Source organism: Hyla sarda, chromosome 4, assembly GCF_029499605.1.
Source record: "Hyla sarda isolate aHylSar1 chromosome 4, aHylSar1.hap1, whole genome shotgun sequence".
Lineage (NCBI taxonomy): Eukaryota > Metazoa > Chordata > Amphibia > Anura > Hylidae > Hyla > Hyla sarda.
Genome location: NC_079192.1, coordinates 307,176,750 through 307,196,107, shown reverse-complemented (window position 1 = coordinate 307,196,107; position 19,358 = coordinate 307,176,750).

Sequence of the window (19,358 nt, the reverse complement as noted above, 5' to 3'; positions counted from 1 at the left end):
TAAAAAAAAATAGGCTACAGTAAACAATGCCAAAAATCTAAAGATGGTGCTCATAATAACAGATAATATGAGGAAATGTATTATTTATTTACAAGCTACGGATTACCATAGAAAGCTCTAATATCTATTCTGGAACTGTAACAAGTTACAGTTTATATTTGCCGGAATAGAAAATAAACTATGAAGGTTCTCTTGCAAAGACAGCAAGGAGAGATGTTGAACAGTGAGGAAATGGTAGCACAGCTGTGCTTACTCCTTGTCACACTGCCATGACAAAAGGAATATCCCCAGACCCTATTTTTTGTATGGGACATGTTTATAAGCATCTGACTTATCTATATAGTAGAGTCAGCTTGCACTGTAATTCTGTACTGATCACTAGTGTTGAGCGCAAATATTCGAAATGCAAATTTTTACTGCTAATATCGGCACTTCGTGATTTAGAATATAGAATATAGCGATATATATTCATAATGACGAATTTTCATTTTTTTTCTTCACTGTACGCATCACAACTAGGGATGAGCGAATCGAATCTGATGAATCCGAATTAGTTACGAATTTCAGCAAAAATTTGATTTGCAACGATTGCGAATCGCTTCACTAAACTCCATTTAGTGTGGTCCAGGCTCCATGGTATCTAAAATGGTGGATCCACATATGAGGACATAGGGCAAGGAATCCTGGGAAGGCGGGAACAGGGGTAGGCGGGATAACCCTGAATCACATGCAGCATGAAGCCTATCAGCAGCCAGTCACCCCTGTGATGTCCCAGCCCTATATAATCTGCAGCCATATTTTGGCCAGTCACTTCAGCCTTTCACTGCAGAGAGATAGATAGGGACAGACAGCCAAATCCTAGACAGGGACAGACAGCCAAATGCTGCCAAGAAGCACTGAAAGGGAAGGGAGTGAGATTGAGAGAGAAAGTTAAATTTTGGGTGTAGTACACAGCGACTGTGTGCTGCAGCACTGGTGTGTACTGCTGGTGTTGTGCACAAATACTTTTTTAAGCATACTGTGGCACAATTTTCTCCCCTCATAAGTGCATACCACATATGTACATCTAAGTGGTATACTATTTTGTTCCTGTTAAAGTCTCAAGGGCCTAGATACTGTGAAAAGCCAGGCAAAAGTACTCACTGGCTGGTGTTGTAAACAAATACTTTTTTAAGCATACTGTAGCACATTTTTCTCCCCTCATAAGTGCATACCACATAAGTGCATCCAAGTAGTGTACTATTTTGTTCCTGTTAAAGTCTCAGGGTCCAAGATACTGTGAAAGGCCAGGCAAAAGTACTCACTGGATGGTGTTGTACACAAATACTTTTTAAGCGTACTGTAGCGCATTTTTCTCCCCTCATAAGTGCATACCAGATACGTACATCTAAGAAGTGTACTATTTCGTAGCTGTTACTCTGTCAAGGTCCTAGATACTGTGAAAGTACAGGCAAAAGTAATCACCGGCTGGTGTTTTACTCCAATACGTTTTTAATTGTATTGTACTGTATTGTACATTTTTCTGCCCTCATAAGTGCATACACATACGTACATAGATACTATGAAAGGACAGCCAATTGTACACACCTGCTGCCTTCTAGACAAGTACTGTTTTAAGCTTAGTAAAGCATATTGTAATCCCCTCATATATGCAATAAGTATGTCAGGCAGAGTAGTGCCAGGACGTGCACTGAGGAGTGGCACAGGCCTAAATTCATCAGATGCAGGCAGAGGTTGCAGCAAAGTAGGGGCATGTGGCAGCCGGAGTCGCAGCAAGAGGTCTGAGCTCCTGATGTAAGCTAGCAGTCGTGTCTCGACCAGCAACCCAGCAGCCGTGATTGATCGGTTCACTTGGTCATCCACTTCATCCCAAGTGACATCTGACAACCCAGTCAACAGTCGGTGGGTTCCTCAGACTCAACCCTCAGTTGGCATGGCCCTCATGCTGCTGCTGCTGCCACCTCCAGGCTCTGTCATTGTGCTGCTCTATGGTCTCATCATGCTGATGCTGCCACCTCCAGGCTCTCATTCTGCTCTATGGTCTCCTCATGTTAATTCTACCACCTCCACGCTCTGTCATTGTGCCACCATATGGTCTCCTTATCCTGATGCTACCACCTCCAGGCTCTGCCATTGTGCCGCCATATGGTCTCCTCATGCTAATGCTGCCACCTCCAGGCTCTCTAATTGTGCTGCTCTATGGTCTCCTCATGCTGACGCTGCCACCTCCAGACTCTCTAATTGTGCTGCTCTATGGTGTCCTCATGCTGATGCTGCCGCATCCACGCTCTGTCATTGTGCTGCCATATGATCTCCTCATGCTGATGCTGCCACCTCCAGGCTCTCTAATTGTGCTGCTCTATGGTCTCCTCATGCTGATGCTTCCCCCTCTGGGCTCTCTCATTGTGCTGCCATGGATACTGCAAAACACAATTAAGGTGTTGGTCCCCAATTTTAGAAATTCCTCTGCATTAGACCACAAGTAAGTATTGAGGATATGCATTACGTTATACTTGAAGGGGTATTCCAGGAAAAAAATTGTTTTATATCAACTGGCTCCGGAAAGTTAAACAGAATTGTAAATTACTTCTATAAAAAAAATCTTAATCCTTTCAATAATTATCAGCTGCTGAAGTTGAGTTGTTGTTTTCTGTCTGGCAACAGTGCTCTCTGCTGACTTCTCTGCTTGGGAACAGTCCAGAGAAGAAGAGGTTTGCTATGGGGATTTGCTTCTAAACTGGGCAGTTCCCGAGACACGTGTCATCAGAGAGCACTTAGACAGAAGAGAACAGCTCAACTTCAGCAGCTCATACGTACTGAAAGGATTGAGATTTTTTAATAGAAGTAATTTACAAATCTGTTTAACTTTCTGGAGATAGTTGATATATAAAAAAAAGTTTTTTCCTGGATAACCCCTTTAACTTTTCTTAGGATAAAATATATGGACCCCAATTTTTTTTTTTTATTTTTTTTTTTTTTTAAATCTAACAAAAGAAAAGGTGTGTAAAAAACACCATGTGCCACCTAAAAACACTGCCATTGCCCATGGTTTTCTGTTGGAAATAGGGAGAGGTTCCTGTGTGGGGCTGCCCTTTTTAGGACGAGTAACACTTGCCAATAAGGGAATTAATAGTGCGAGAGTAGGGCCTTACAGGGGAAGTTTTTACCCACACCTGTTACAATGGACCATACATTGTTCCCTTCCACCTTTTAGAGGTCTTTGCATCGCATAAATACTTGGTGGTATTGGTGGCACATGGTGTTTTTTGCACACCTTTTCTCTTGTAAGATTTAAAGAAAAGTTTGTGGTCCATATATTTTATCCTAAGAAAAGTTAAGTTTTACGTAATGCATGTCCTCATTACTTACTTGTGCACACCAATACTTTGACAAAAAAGATTGTTCTCTTCTGCCTACCTGCCTTAGCTACTATTCTGATCCTTCCACCCGCCTGATGCCACACATCTGACGCCAAGTTCTCCTTCTTTCATCCGCCTTCATCAACGGGTACTGGTATTGCCAGCCACCACACCACTCTGTCACCGGGTCACTTTCCGGACTCCTGATGCTGCTGCCAACTCCAGGTCTCCATGCCACTAAATGGTCTCTATGCTTCAGACACCTCCAGGCTGTGCCATTCAGCCACTATATGGTCTCCTCATGCTTCAGCCAACTCCAGGCTGTGCCATTCGGCCCCTATATGGTCTCCTCATGCTTCAGCCAACTCCAGGCTGTACCATTCAGCCACTATATGGTCTCCTCATGCTGCCACAAACTCCAGGCTGTGCCATTCAGCCACTATATGGTCTCCTCATGCTTCAGCCAACTCCAGGCTGTGCCATTCGGCCCCTACATGGTCTCCTCATGCTTCAGCAAACTCCAGGCTGTGCCATTCGGCCACAATATGGTCTCCTCATGCTTTAGCCAACTCCAGGCTGTGCCATTCAGCCACTATATGACCACCTCATGCTTCAGCCAAGTCCAGGCTGTGCCATTCAGCCACTTTATGGTCTCCTCATGCTTCAGCCACCTCCAGGCTGTGCAGTTCAGACAATACATGTTCTACTTATGCTGCCGTCAACTCCAGGCTGTGTCATTCAGCCATTATATGGTCTCCTCGTGCTTCAGCCAACTCCAGGCTGTGTCATTCAGCCACTATATGGTCTCTTCATGCTTCAGCCAACTCCAGGCTGTGTCATTCAGCCACTATATGGTCTCCTCATGCTTCAGCCACCTCCAGGCTGTGCCATTCAGACACTATATGGTGTCCTCATGCTTCACCACCTCCAGGCTGTGCCATTCAGCCACTTTATGGTCTCCTCATGGTTCAGAAACCTCCAGGCTGTGCCATTTATCCACTATATGGTCTTCTCATGCTGCCACAAACTCCAGGCTGTGCCATTCAGCCACTATATAATCTCCTCATGCTTCAGCCAACTCCAGGCTGTGCCATTCGGCCCCTATATGGTCTCCTCATGCTTCCGCCAACACCAGGCTGTGCCATTTGGCCACTATATGGTCTCCTCATGCTTTAGCCAACTCCAGGCTGTGTCATTCAGCCACTATAGGGTCTCCTCATGCTTCAGAAACCTCCAGGCTGTGCAATTCAGACACTATATGGTCTCCTCATGCTGCCACAAACTCCAGGCTGTGCCAATCAGCCACTATATGGTCTACTCATGCTTCAGCCATCTCCAGGATGTGCCATTCAGCTACTAAATGGTTTACTGATGCTATTAGGCCTGGGACATTACCTAATCATATTTTATGGTAGCACTAGCTGCCATGAATCTTCAATTTACATTTTAAAATTCCTCTTTTAATCTTAGGGATTGGGAAGCCCTATTGTCTACTCAAGCTGCTGCCACCTCCAGGCTCTGTCATTGTGCCGCCGTGTGACATGTGACTCCTTGTTAGATTTGGTCCTTTGTAACTACACGCCTGGGCCCGGGACATAAAAACTTGGGAGTGTAATCTTAATATTCAATTTTACATTTTAAAATTAATCTTTTAATCTTAGGGATTGTGAAGCCCTATTGTTTAATCATGCTGCCGCCAGCTCCAGGCTGTTCCATTCAGCCACTATATGGTTTACTGATGCTGCTGGGCCTGGGATGTAACCTAAAAATATTTTATGGTAGCACTGGCTACCATAAATCTTGAATTTCAATTTTAAAGTTCATTTTTTAATCTTAGGGATTGTGAAGCCCTATTGTCTACTCATGCTGCCGCCAGCTCCAACCATATGGTCTCCTTATGCTGTTGGCACCTTAAATTAAACTTAAAATATTTTAATATATCTAAAATCTTCAATTTAACCCCTAAAGGACTCAGCCCATTTGGGCCTTAAGAACAATTTTATTTTTACGTTTTAGTTTTTTCCTCCTTGCCTTCTAAAAATCATAACTCTTTTATATTTTCATCCACAGACTATTATGAGAGCTTGTTTTTTGCGCGACTAGTTTTCCTTTGTAATGACAACACTCATTTTACCATAAAATGTATGGCGCAACCAAAAAAATACTATTTGTGTGGGGAAATTGATAAGAAAACCGCAATTTTGCTAATTTCGGAAGGTTTCGTTTTCATTATGTTCACTTTACGGTACAATAGACCTGTTTTCTTTATTCTTTGGGTCAATAAGATAAAAATGCTACCCATGTTTACATACTTTTCTATCATTACACCGCTTAGAAAAAATCGCAAACTTTTTACCCAAATTAGTGCCTTGCGGCGATATGAGGGCTCATCTTTTGCATATATAAAACTTTTAATACATTTTTTTATCAATTTTATTTGGAATATAAAAAAGCAGCAATTTTGGACTTATTTTATTTTTATTTTTTTTACATTCACACCGTTCCCCGTACAGATAATTAACATCATATTTTAATAGTTTGGATATATACGCACGTGGCGATACCAAATATGTTTATTAAAACCTTTTTTACACTTTTTGGGGGTAAAATGGGGAAAAATTTTATTTTTTTTACTTTTATTTTTACACTTTACTAGTCCCTATAGGGGACTATTTATAGCAATCATTTGATTGCTAATACTGTTCATTGCTATGCATAGAGCATAGCACTCATCAGTGTTATCGGTCATCTTCTGCTCTGGTCTGCTCGATCTTAGACCAGAGCAAAAGACCTGTGGAAGGCAGCGGAGGAAGGTGAGGGGACCTCCATCTGCAGTGCTGGATGATCGGATAGCCGTGACCGCACTGCCGCAGATGCCGTGATCTGTATTGATCTCGGAATCTGAGGGTTTATTGGCAGAAATCCGCGCAATTTCAGATGTCGGCCATTACCGGCGGGTCCCTGGCTGCTAACAGCAGCCGGTACCTGCTCCGCATGACCCGAGCATCGCTCAGATGCTCGCAATCATGTATAGGACGTATGAATTCGGGTAAAAAACAGACATGGTGCACATCTACAAACTTGTATAATGATCTGATTGCTTCTCAGCATAATATCAAAAACTAACAGGTTGTTAGTAAATATTTTTGATCAAAAAGTACAAGCCCACTCGCCACGCCAAGGCCACCTATTTAGAGTGGGTCCCTAACGTCCCTAGCATAAAATGGCGTAGCACTGGGCGGTGACCACCACCTCCGCGACACCAGTGCCCATGGGGGGGAAAACGACCCACTGGCAGAGCGGCCCCAATGCCACTCAAACCAGTCTATGGGTCGCACCTCCCCGCAGACACAGCGCCACGGCAGCAACGGACGCCGCACAGCACCACACCAGTGTGAACAAGGTGTAATAGCACACTTACCATGCTCTCCCAGTCAGACTGGGAGACTGCTAGGAAAGAAATGGCCCTATATGTATAGGACGTACATTTACGTTAAATACCATGGCACCAGGATGTACATTTTCGTCCTGCGTCGTTAAGGGGTTAAACTTTCATAAATATCTTTAATCTTCTCTATCATGAGGCCTTATGGTCTTGTCAGGCTATTGCCACCTCCAGACTGTGTCATTCTGCCACTATATGATCTCCCCATGCTGCCACCAATTCCAGGCTGTGTCATTCTGCCAGATTATGGTCTCCTCATGCTGTTGGCACCTCTAGGCTCTGTCATTGTGTCGCCATGTGACTCCTTGTTAGATTGGGTATTGTCGTCATACAGTATTAGTTCAAAGTAAACACTGGGACATTAAACTTGGGAATCTAATATAAATCTTACATTTAAAAAAAAAAAAATAATAATAATTATGTTATCTTTTCAAGACTGAGACCCTATGTTCGTCTATGTCATATTATCTGTGGAATTATCACAAGAAATGCACCCTATATTTTATTGAGTTGCTCGGCCCGTGTTTGGAAATATCCCTGCTTAGGCCATATTTGGTTTCTTGGCCACGTGGTAGGACCCAGAATGAGAGAAGCACCATTTGGCTTTCAGGGCATCATTTTAGACCGGATGGATTTTAGGCCACACTTCATGCCTGCAAAGAGTTATAGCTGCCAGAACCATATAGAACCCCCACAAGTGACCCCATTTTGGAGACTACACCCCCTAAAGTATTCAGCCTGACCAGAAGTGAGTACTTTGAGTCTTTTTTATGTGGTTGGAATGGTTACAAAGTCAGTGGAAAAATTTAACTGTTCTTTTTTTTCCACAAATGCATCATTTGTGGGACATATTTCTTGTACATTGCATCTGAAAAGTAGAAAATGAAACAGAAGGTGAATGACCTGGAGTAGTTTCGTTCTTCTATCACTACTCAAGTAGAAAAGCTACGTTCCTCCACCTGTATACTAAACACCTGGCAAGCCTCTACTATGTCACACATAGATGACTTAGACAATCACAACAGGCGAAATAATATCAGGGTCACGCACCCTAGGGGCCGGGGACACGCGCACCACAGCTGAGAAGCAGCAGCGGAGGAGTCAGAGGAGCATGATAAGTGACAGGCTGGGTCTCGCATGCGGGCGCAATCCGCAATGCGAATCCCAGCCCCGCTGACAGCAGGAGCAAAGCGCTCGCGGCCGGCATGTGTGGCCAGAGCATGATCCTTAACACTGAGATTCTCCTGTTTGTTTGTATGGTTTGCCCCCCCCCCCCCCCCCCCCCCCAGCCTGTCAGTGGATGAATCATTTACACATGTCCAAACTTATGTTGTATTTTCTGAACCGGACTGGTCATATGTGTTATAACTGATACTACTGACTGTATCCCATATTCACCTCTGTTATTGTTCTTTATTTTGCTTGAAAAAAAACAACTTTATTTTGGAGGGAAAAAATATTTTTGTATTTATTACATGTAATAGTTTTAAAGGAAGTGTCCCTTTAAAGTCCCAGAAAAAGCCTGTGACTTAAAGCTGCAGATGCCAATCCAAGAGAACACCTATGGGTATCTGAGGGAGTAATTGCTACATTCACAATAGACCTTTAAAAATGATTAAGCGCTCATAGAATTACCTTTCTGTATTTATCATCTATAGTGAACTGAATAATGTTCAAAGCACATGCTGGGAATCTGAAATAATCTTTAAATATCTGAATAATTATATGAGAATTAGTATGCAATTTACTGAGTAAATAAGTAAATGAAAATAAAAGAACAAAATAGCTGACACATTCCAGTTTCACAAGCTTCAGCGGGATTCTGAAAGTCGCAGAAAATCACAGTACTAATAGTTAGGGATTTATGGATGTTGAGATGTAAAAATATAATGTGGAGTTACTATTGGGAATACAGATAAAATAAGGTGTAGTTATGTCTTTGAATTGTAAACTAATGTTATCATGCCAGATTTTCTATCTTATTATACTAGAGATTTCTTAATATAAAAATTCATCATGTTAACTTAATTCAGATCTCAGACCAGGCCATTAGATAAATTCAGATAAAATTCTTAAACAAAATTCAGACCTAAACTAATATCAAAGACCAGACCCCAAAATGAATTCTGACCCCGGACCATATCCAAAATTAACCCACCTCCAGCTAGAGGCCCTGATACTAGCCAGTGTCATAAAAAGTGTGCATTCTCACCTCAGTTTCTATGCACAGGGCTGAAATAAGTTTAGTGTAGCCAGAGTAGAGTGCAGACCTGTCTGTTCTCCTTCATAGATTACATGTGAGGAATCTTATACCTAGTTCCAGACACTGCACCACATGTACCCGAGGGTAAAGGACTACTCACATTGTGCAGAACCCCCATTTCCATAATAGTTGTATGAGCTCATAAGTGGAACTCATCAAGTTAGCCAGACCACACTTCCACACAGGACATATTCACATGATTCTTCTAAGGGACTACCATCCACAGCTAGCCTGAACCACTATTCTCATCCTTCTCATGAGTACAACAATGGTGATGTGTGACCTTAGATATACTATGTTTTGACACTGGTTGGTATGAGGACCCAGTGTGGGGGAATGCTGAATAAACAGGATTGCAGTCCTTGGGGGGTCTCACATACACTGTTCTTCTCACTTGTCATGTCCTGAAGACCTCAAAGTTTTCTTTAAGATCTTGTGTATCCTGTCTGTGGCCCCTAGTTGCTATATGGTTTCTTGCTTTCAGACCCAATCATAAATGAAGGTGCTGCATCCACTTGTTTTGCTATTCCAGGTACTCATACAGATGGCCTAATCTGAACTGATCTGCAAGTGTGACAGGCTACATACGCACTTTTTTGTGGTGTTAAATTTTAGACCAGTGAAATAAAGCAAATCTCACTGTAGGTAAATTTACATATGTTTTTCTTGAGACTTTGGCTTAAATGGGCACTGTCACCAACTTTATTTTTTGATATGTTGTAGTACTTATGTACTACAACATATCTCTAATATACTTTTATTATTTTTTTTTCATTAAAAAGATTTAATTTACATTTAAAAATTGGCTACTGAAAAAGGACTGATTTTGGAGTGGCAATCAGTCCTTTTTCAGTTAGGCTGCGATCGCTCCCTGCCTGTCAATCAGACAGGCGGGAGCGAGCGCATTGGCTCCCCGGCCACTGGCTGGGAGGCCACTCCTCCCGCACATCGCCGCCGCCGCCTCGTTGCCGCCGCTGTCCCTGCACGCCCCCTGCCGGACTCTGCAGTAACTGCATGTGTAATGAGGGAACGGGGTATGCGGGGCGGGGGGGGGGGGGAGGAGGGAACGGGCTAGTGCCGTAGCGGGGGGGGGGGATGGGCTAGCAAAAAAAAAAATAGGATGGTGGGAGCTACCCTTTAACAAAATATTAAGAGCACAGTCACACGCTATGTGCAGTTTGGCTAAAAGGCTGGGTTCACGCTACGTTAATCAGTTACATCCTAGATACAGTATATGTTGGCATCCTGTCAAACATGCCCATTCAGTACACTACAGTACTCATCAGCATCCATGAAACATAAAGTTTCTCTTAATCAATTATTATTGAGTATGTGGCTTAGGGTTCATTAACATGTAGAAGTTCAGGAGCTGTTCTGGCTGCAGAAGGAGCCCTTCTTTACTGCTTTGTATACACTTAGGGAGGGATTTATCATTGCACAAATTTGTTGTTGCGGGAAGCAGGGGGCTGGGAAATTACTGATCCTTAAGGATACATATAGATGAATTTCTTATAGATTTATTGTGGGATTTGGTTGCAATATGAGACTGAATAGGACTGAATAAAAAGAACATAATAATAAAGGAGGATTTATTTCTATTGTTCCTTTAATGAAATCTCCATTGACTACATACATAAAGCGTATTGTTATGAGTGCAGGAAGTGCTAATAAATCTTTTGTATTGCCGCTACAGGCACTGCAGTGTTTGTTTATATACAGAGAATCCATTGATGAGAAGTACATTTCTACAGTATGTACTTGTACTATGTATTCATTCCTTGTCTGTGGAGGTTCTGCAGTACATAGTCCTGCCCTCTCACCCAGTTTTCTGGGAATTACCCGTTTTTTGTTTGTTTGTTTGTTTATTTTTGACCCCCACATACTGTCAACTCATCAAAATTATCCAGTTCTTAAAAACAGAATAATACAAACAGGACATTTTCATAGATTTAATGAATATTTTTTTTAATGTGGGTTTAAAAAAAATAGAAATCTAACTGGTTGTTATAAGCAACTACACTAGCTTTTGCCTAGATACATTTGCTTACTGGAGGTTCATGCTATTTTGCAGCATTCTGTCTCATTTGTCACAGACAGATATAGGTTGATGCATGTAGCTCTGTATTAAAGGGGTATTCCAGGAAAAAACTTTTTTTTTTTTTATATATATATATCAACTGGCTCCAGAAAGTTAAACAGATTTGTAAATTACTTCTATTAAAAAATCTTAATCCTTTCAGCTGCTGAAGTTGAGTTGTTCTTTTCTGTCAAAGTGCTCTCTGATGACACATTTCTCGGGAAACGCCCAGTTTAGAAGTAAATCCCCATAGCAAACCTCTTCTACTCTGTGCAGTTCCCGAGACAAGCAGAGATGTCAGCAGAGAGCACTGTTGCCAGACAGAAAACAACAACTCAACTTCAGCAGCTGATAATTATTGAAAGGATTAAGATTTTTTAATAGAAGTAATTTACAAATCTGTTTAACTTTCTGGAGCCAGTTGATATAAAAAAATGTCACTTTATTTCTTTGGTAATTAAAACATAGACAACACTCCAAATGCTACACCACCATGTGTTTTGAACGCATGCGTACTCTTCATCGAAGATGAATTATTTGATAACACAGGTGGCAGCACATCTATAGTGGACACCAAAAAGGGCACACCTGTGGGTGCTAAAGATTATAAATAAGTGCCAGGCATCAAAGGGAACCCAACTGAGACAAGCACAGCAGGATCTTATAGCAGGCACTAAATGAGCACATATGTGGCAGACATATAATAATTTCCCATAATGTGCTGTGACCATGTTAATTGATTTTCAAGTTTTCTAAGTGCAATTACAATTGAGCTTATATGCAATTGTTTTTATTGTCTTTTAATTCATTTTAGAAACAAGCATGATATCAAAACGCTTGTAGTTGGTCATATTGAGTATTGCTGGTGGGTTGTTATGTTATGGCTCGAGAATGGCCACCTAATGGCAAAAACTAATATACAGTTATGTATGTTGCAGTAAAGGAATAAAGAAACTATCTGTAGTGTCTGGTGTTTTGGCTTTTTTTTTATTATGCTACAAATGTGGCAGGAATATGGTGGAACCGTGTGCCAGGTTGTATGGAATTCATCCACGTAGTGCAGAGGGAAATATCGGATTTTCTGTTGCTGGCACATACTGAGCATGCAGCTTTATATGCTGCTTGGAAACTTGCCTCTGTATTGTGATTTTCAAGGACACCTCATAAAGCATCTAATACATAATGTCACTTGGGCTAGATTGCAAAAAATATACTACACTAAAACTGGATAGGAAGTATTTGCTTCATACAGGCTCTTGTATAGCAGTCCCCCAACTTCTTAAGATGCAATAAATATTGGCAATTTATATTGATAAACCTTGCTAGGAAAGTGCCCCTCTAGTGTTCTTGGTGTTATTTTTTAACTGAATGCATTATAAATGTTTTGCTCCCAATGTCCATGGTTTAATACATCTTGTTATTTTGATTACAAACCGTGGTTTAGTTTTGTACCTGTCAAAAATTAGAAGGAAAAAAATATCAGCTAAGAACTGAAAGGGGATTTTCCATTTAAAGACTGATTTTTTAACTGCAAAACAGTTGGAAGCAGTTTACCTTCGTGTAACAAAGTTCAAAGAACAAAGTGCAGTATTACTCATTTCCACTTCCATCCCAAAAGTTCACTCATCATGTCACAATGTAAACAGGACAACAGATGGGGAAATATTTTGGTGAAGATATGCTTTATTTGAATATTTACTGTTAGGCCTTGTTCACACATGGTGCGATAACAATTCAAGGATACAAGTAAAAAAAAAAGGTTAAAGCTATGGTAATTTTTCCTGGAAAACAGAGTGGTCTAATAAAAATCTGATCAAAATTTAAAATAGATGCACTAGTAAACTGAGGGTATTTTTGAAAGCAGTTATTGGGGTCTGTTTAATACATAGAAGCTTGTTTGAGCAGGGTCAATGCAAGGAATTTGGTAGACTATGCGATCAATTAGGGCGACATAAAAGGGGTATACCCATCTGACAAAGTTATCCTCTATCAGGTGGAGTCTGACTGATTGCCCCAATCACCAACCCCCAAATCGCCAAACACTTAGTATAGGCAAATCATGTCCCCAGGGGAGGAATGAGATGATGGTAATAAGATAGTCCTATTTCTAAATCTCAAATGCACCAGGACTAGGTGAAAGTACATATTCATATCCATAAGGCAAACTAATGGAGTGAATAATACTAAGTCTAACAAGTGCTCAACTGCATGTAAAATAATATAGGGGGAGTGTATTACATAGATCAATGGCCAACACCATCTAAATACAATAATAATTTCATATTGTGCAATGATAAACACAAAAACACTTTGGGGGACATTTATCAATGTTTGCTTATGTATTCCTTTTTTTAGTTATTTTTTTCTTACAATTTTTTTGCTTATGTGCGACTTATTTATCAACTGCTTTCAGCCTGCTGATAAATTTCTTTCACGTAAGCAATTTTTCTTTTCTTGCTTTGGTAATGGATTTTTCTGCTTCATGTCTGAGCTGGAGTAAATTTAGTAGGTTTTTTCATGCCATGCGACTTTTTGGCAACTTTCGCACTTGATAAATCTCTGACCACTGCAAGTCAAAAATCCCTTTTTGCTTTGGTAAGCAAGATTTTTATTCGCACGTGCAACTTTTTTAAATTTTATTTTAAGCAAAAAAAAACTACTAAATGCTTTGATAAATGTCCCCCTTTGTAACTAAGGTACAGGTCAGGATATTTAATTAGAAAAACTAGACATTATAAAAAGTAAATAACCTAAATGAAGCTTGTAATGGCGAGTAACTCATTAATGCCCAAAGAAAAGAAATGTAAAGATCCACCTGGTCTCACATTAAAGTATAACACAGTCCCAATATCCCCCTCTAAGGGAGGGCTTGATGTATTGGATTCCACAGAAAGGCAGCAGTTCCCAATTACACATAAACCTTTCTCAAATGTCTGAACATCATAGTTCTTCTTCTTAATTCCCTTCATGTCTTTCTAACCTAATTTTTGGGACAGAAAAAGGGTTGCCATATATAGCACCACTATGATTCTGCAGTTAAAAGGGGAACTCTGGTGGAAAAAAAATATTGCAAATCAACTGGTGCAAGAAAGCTAAACAGATTTGCAAATCACTTCTATTTAAAAATCTTAACCCTTCTAGTACTTATTAGCTGCTGTTTACTACAGATATACTAAAGATAAATTTGTGAAGTTCATTCCAGCCTGACAACATTTCTCTCTGCTGACACCTCTGTCCATGTCAGGAACTGTTCAGAGCAGGAGAGGCTTTCTATGGGGAAATGATTCTAATATGGACAGTTCCTGACATAGACAGAGGCGTCAGCAGAGAGCACTGTTGTCAGAAAGAAAAGAAATTCACAAATCTCTCTGTTTTATACAGCATCTGATAAGTACTGGAAGGATTAGGATTTTTTAATAGAAGTAATTTACAAATCTGTTTAACTTTCAGGCACCAGTTGATTTGAAAACATTTGTTTTCTACTTGTTTCCATCAATTGGAAAATTGATGCTGAACTTTGAAGCCCTCTAATGTCTTCCAAAAGTAAAAACATGTCAACTTTATGATGGCAGTCTGTTTATGCAGAGGAATGACAGGTTTCCACTTTTTTTTTTCTTCATTTTTCCTGGTGTGTGGAAACAGCTAATTTTGTACCCTGTGGCGGTTTTCTCACTGCCCTTAGGGTACCACTCTGTGGGTCGGATGCAGTGCGCCCGGCTCATGGAGTGTTAGGAAGTGAGGAGTGATGTATAGCATCACTACTCACCTCCGCCAGCCATATAGTATACAGGGGTGCATAGTGTACCCGTGTATACTATACAGGAGCAGGGAATCCTGTCACTAAGCTGCCAGGACTCCCTGCTCCTATAGCCCCTTTAGTGGCATACAGGATATACAGCTATCTATAGATAGCTGTATATAATGTATACAGAAGACAAGGTCCACTTACCTCCCTCGCTCCTGTCCTGACCGGGTCTGTGTAGCTCTGCCCCTAGTGATGAAGTCAATAGGGGCAGAGCTACAGAGGGGAGCTGGTAAGTGTGAGGTTCTGTTCACATTGTACGTTTTGTATAATGTTAACAGACTCTTCTGGCAGTGTCTTCCCAAAAAGGTTGTCTGGGTATGCGGGGAGTTGTAGTTTTGCAACAATTGGAGACTCCCTGTTTGAGAAGACATTGCATTATGGGTGCATTTTTTGTGTTTTGTTTCTTATCATTTCAGATCAGTGTATGCAGAGGATTGCGCCGAATTTGTTGGACTACAGCGATTAACTGTATTTTTTTTCTTTTAATAAAATGGCTAACGAGGGCTGTGGGTGTGTGTTTTTTTTTCAATATAATAATTTTTTCATTGTGTCGCGTTTTTTTAAACTGAATTTTCAGGCTTAGTAGTGGAAGCCATCGTATAGACGCAATCCATTACTAAGCCGGGGCTTAGGGTTAGCCCCAAAAACAGCTAGCACTAGCCCCCAAATATTACCTCGGTACCCACCGCTACAGGGGTACCAGAAAGAGCCGGTACCAACAGGCCTGGAGCATATAAAATGGCACTCTTGGGTCTAGGTGGTAACAGGCTGGTGTTATTTGGTCCTTGTCCACCCTGGTAACGTTAGGCTGTTGCTGCTTGGTTGCTATCTGGCTGAGAATTAAATACGGGGAACCCTATGCGATTTTTTTCATAAATAAATTAATACATTTAAAAAAAAATTGCATAGGGTTCCCTGTATTTTTATTCTCAGCCAGATACCAACCAAGCAGCAACAGCCTTAAATTACCAGGGTGGACAAGGACCATTGTTACTGGCCTCCCCAGCCTAAATAATGCCAGCCTGCTACTGCCTAGGCCCAGGAGCGCCATTATTGATGCTCTGGGCCTGTTGGTACAGGCTCTTCCCAGTATCCCTGTGGCGGTGGGTACCGGAGTAATATTTGGGGATTATCGCTAGCTGTTTTTGGGCTAATGCTAAGCCCCAGCTTAGTAATGGATTTCGTCTATAAGACAGCTTCCAAAACAAAGCCTGAATATTCAGTTTAAAAAAAACAACATAGTGGAAAAAAAATGTATTTAAAAAAAAACCCTCTTCCACAGCCCTCAATAGCCATTTTATTAACACAAAAAAAGTCCAGTTCATCGCCGTAGTCCAATGAATCTGCTGTAATCCTCTGCATACACTGATCTGAAATGAGATGAAAAAAACCCCACACAAAATGGGTTAGTAAATTTATGGCGCTCTCCGTTGGGCAGAGCATCCATAATACAATGTATTCTCAAATAGGGAGCCTCCAATTGTTGCAAAACTACAACTCCTAGCATGCCCAGACAGCCTTTGGCTGTCCGGGCATGCTGAGAGTTGTAGTTTGACAACAGCTGGAGTCTCCCTGTGTGGAAAGACACTGCCAGAAGAGTCTGTTAACATTATACAAAGTGTACAATGTGAACAGAACCTCACACTTACCAGCTCCCCTCTGTGGCTCTGCCCCTAATGACTTCATCACTAGGGGGCAGAGCTACACAGACCCGGGCGGGACAGGAGCGAGGGAGGTAAGTGGACCTTATCTTCTGTATACACTATATACAGCTATCTATAGATAGCTTTATATATTGTATACCTCACAAAGGGTTTACCTACACTGTCCAGTAGTGTAAGTTAACTCTTTCCTTGCTGGGCTGGCGCATAGCACACAGCTCAGCAAGGGGTTAAGTGAGCCAGTAATGTGTATACTTATGTTCTGGCAGCATGGGGGCTTTGTAAGCACACATGGCCCTCGACTTCCATTCCAACCAAATTTTCTCTCCAAAAGCCCAATGGCGCTCCTTCTCTTCTGAGCCCTGTAGTGCGCCAGCACTTGTGTTACAATTTTTTTCATTTTCACGTCAAATTTGTCAAACACCCGTGGGGTGTAAAGGCTCACTGTACCCCTTGTTAGGTTCCTTGAGGGGTGTAGTTTCCCAAATAGTGTGCTATGTGTTTTTTTTTTTTTTTTTTGCTTTTATGTAACCATGGGGGCTACCTAAATGCGAAATGCCCCCCAAAAACCATTTCAGCAAAATTCGCTCTCCAAAATCACATTGTCGCTCCTTCCCTTCTGAGTTCTGTAGTGCGCTGGCAGAGAACTTTATATCTACATATGGGGTATTTCCTTACTCTAGAGAAATTAGGTTACACATTTTGGTGCACAAAAAGAAGAAAGTCGATCCAGCAATTCCACTAAAACATCGATTTATTGGTTATTCGGCAGCATAAAATATCCCGCAAGGATAGAATTCACCACACACCACCTGGCCAGTGATTCACATTTGCTGTGAATCACTGGCCAGGTGGTGTGTGGTGAATTCTATCCATGCGGGATATTTTATGCTGCCGAATAACCAATAAATCGATGTTTTAGTGGAATTGCTGGATCCACTTTCTTCTTTTTGTGCTACGTGTATCAAGCCGGGCCAGGCTGAGGATCCGTGCAAGACCAGTGGGAGGTGAGCTGAAGATTACTATCTTTCCTTCTCGTTACACATTTTGGTGGGCTTTTTCTCCTTTTATCCCTTATAAAAAAAAAAATATGGGGCTACAAGAACATGTTAATGTAAAAAAATTTAGATTTTGAATTTTCTCCTCCACTTTGCTGCTATTCCTGTGAAACACCTAAAAGGTAAACAACCTTTCTGGATGTCAGTATGAATACTTTGAAGGGTGCAGTTTTCATACTGGGGTCATTTATGGGGGATTTCTAACATAAAGACCCTCAAATTCACTTCAAAACTGAACTGGCAAAAGTATCGACAAAATTTTACTGCTAACATAAAGTAGAATATGTCACAAAAAAAAAAAAAAAACAATCCCGGAATCAAATTCATAAGTAAAAGCATCCCAGAGTTATTAGTGTATAAAGTGACAGTGGCCAGATGTGCAAAAATGCTCTGGTCCCTCCCCCCTTTTTTCCCAAGTAAACAAATATAAACATGTTTGATATCACCGCGTGTGGATATGTCTGAACTATTAAACTATAGTGTTAATGAAACCACCGAGTGAATAGCGTAAATGTAAAAAAACAAAATGTTTGTTTATTACATAAAATGATCAAAAAGTCCCATCTAAACAAAAAATAGAACCAATAAAAACTACAGATCACAACGCAAAAAAATGGACTCTCATACAGCCACATATACTGAAAAATAAATGAGTTATAGCGGTCAGAAGAGGAAAATTTTAGACAGGCTTTTTCTTAACCTCTTTTTGACCTACAGAATAAAGATTGCATCATTTTACCTGTGCACTGCATAGAGACAACCCCCATCCCAAAGCTGCTGTTTTTTTTTTTTAACGGTGGTCATTACAAGGTACAGTTGGTTCTACATAAAACAAGCCCTCATATGGCCCTGTAGGAGGAAAATAAAAAAATAAAATGTAAGGGGTTTGTAGTGCCTAACAGCCCTAAAACCTGTATAAATTTTGTTTGTGGTCTCTCATTGGAGGAATTGAATTGTTTTCTTATTCTCTACTATACATTGATCAATGAAAGCTCAATGTCTACTGTGTGTTTACATGCTGATCTTTCCCTCTAAACCCCAATCTTAATCCGTGCAGGCCACATTTGTTGTTCACCCAACCCTTTATATCCTTTATTTTTCTTATAATTTTTCTTTTTCCTCATAAATTTGACTTTGGTTTTATATATATTTTTTTGCTTGTACTTCCTAAATATAATAGGACTTCAGGAGCCATGGTGTAATATTTACAATTTATATCTTATTAAATTATATTGATCTTGATATACCTTTTGCCTGATGATTGCTGCTATCTCTTTTTCCTACTGTGCCAAGAAAATTATTATTATTTATTATTGTACTATAGTTATTTTAACATTATTTTTGATCATATGCTTTATGTACTTATATATGCATATATATGCGTATTATTCTTTCTGTATTCTTGTTCCAATAAAGTAAGTAAAAATACACTCACTAGGGGGGAGATTCATCTAAACCAGTGTAGAGGAAGAGTGGTGCAGTTGCCCATAGCAACTAATCAGATTGCTTCTTTCATTTTTAACAAGGCCTTTGAAAAATGAAAGAAGCAATCTGATTGGGTTGCTATGGGCAACTGCACCACTATTCTTCTACACTGTTTTTTTTTTATTTCGAACAAAGCTTTATTGAAAACACACAAAATACAAGCCATGAATATATTAGCAGTGACATCCATGCATGAGCAATAAGG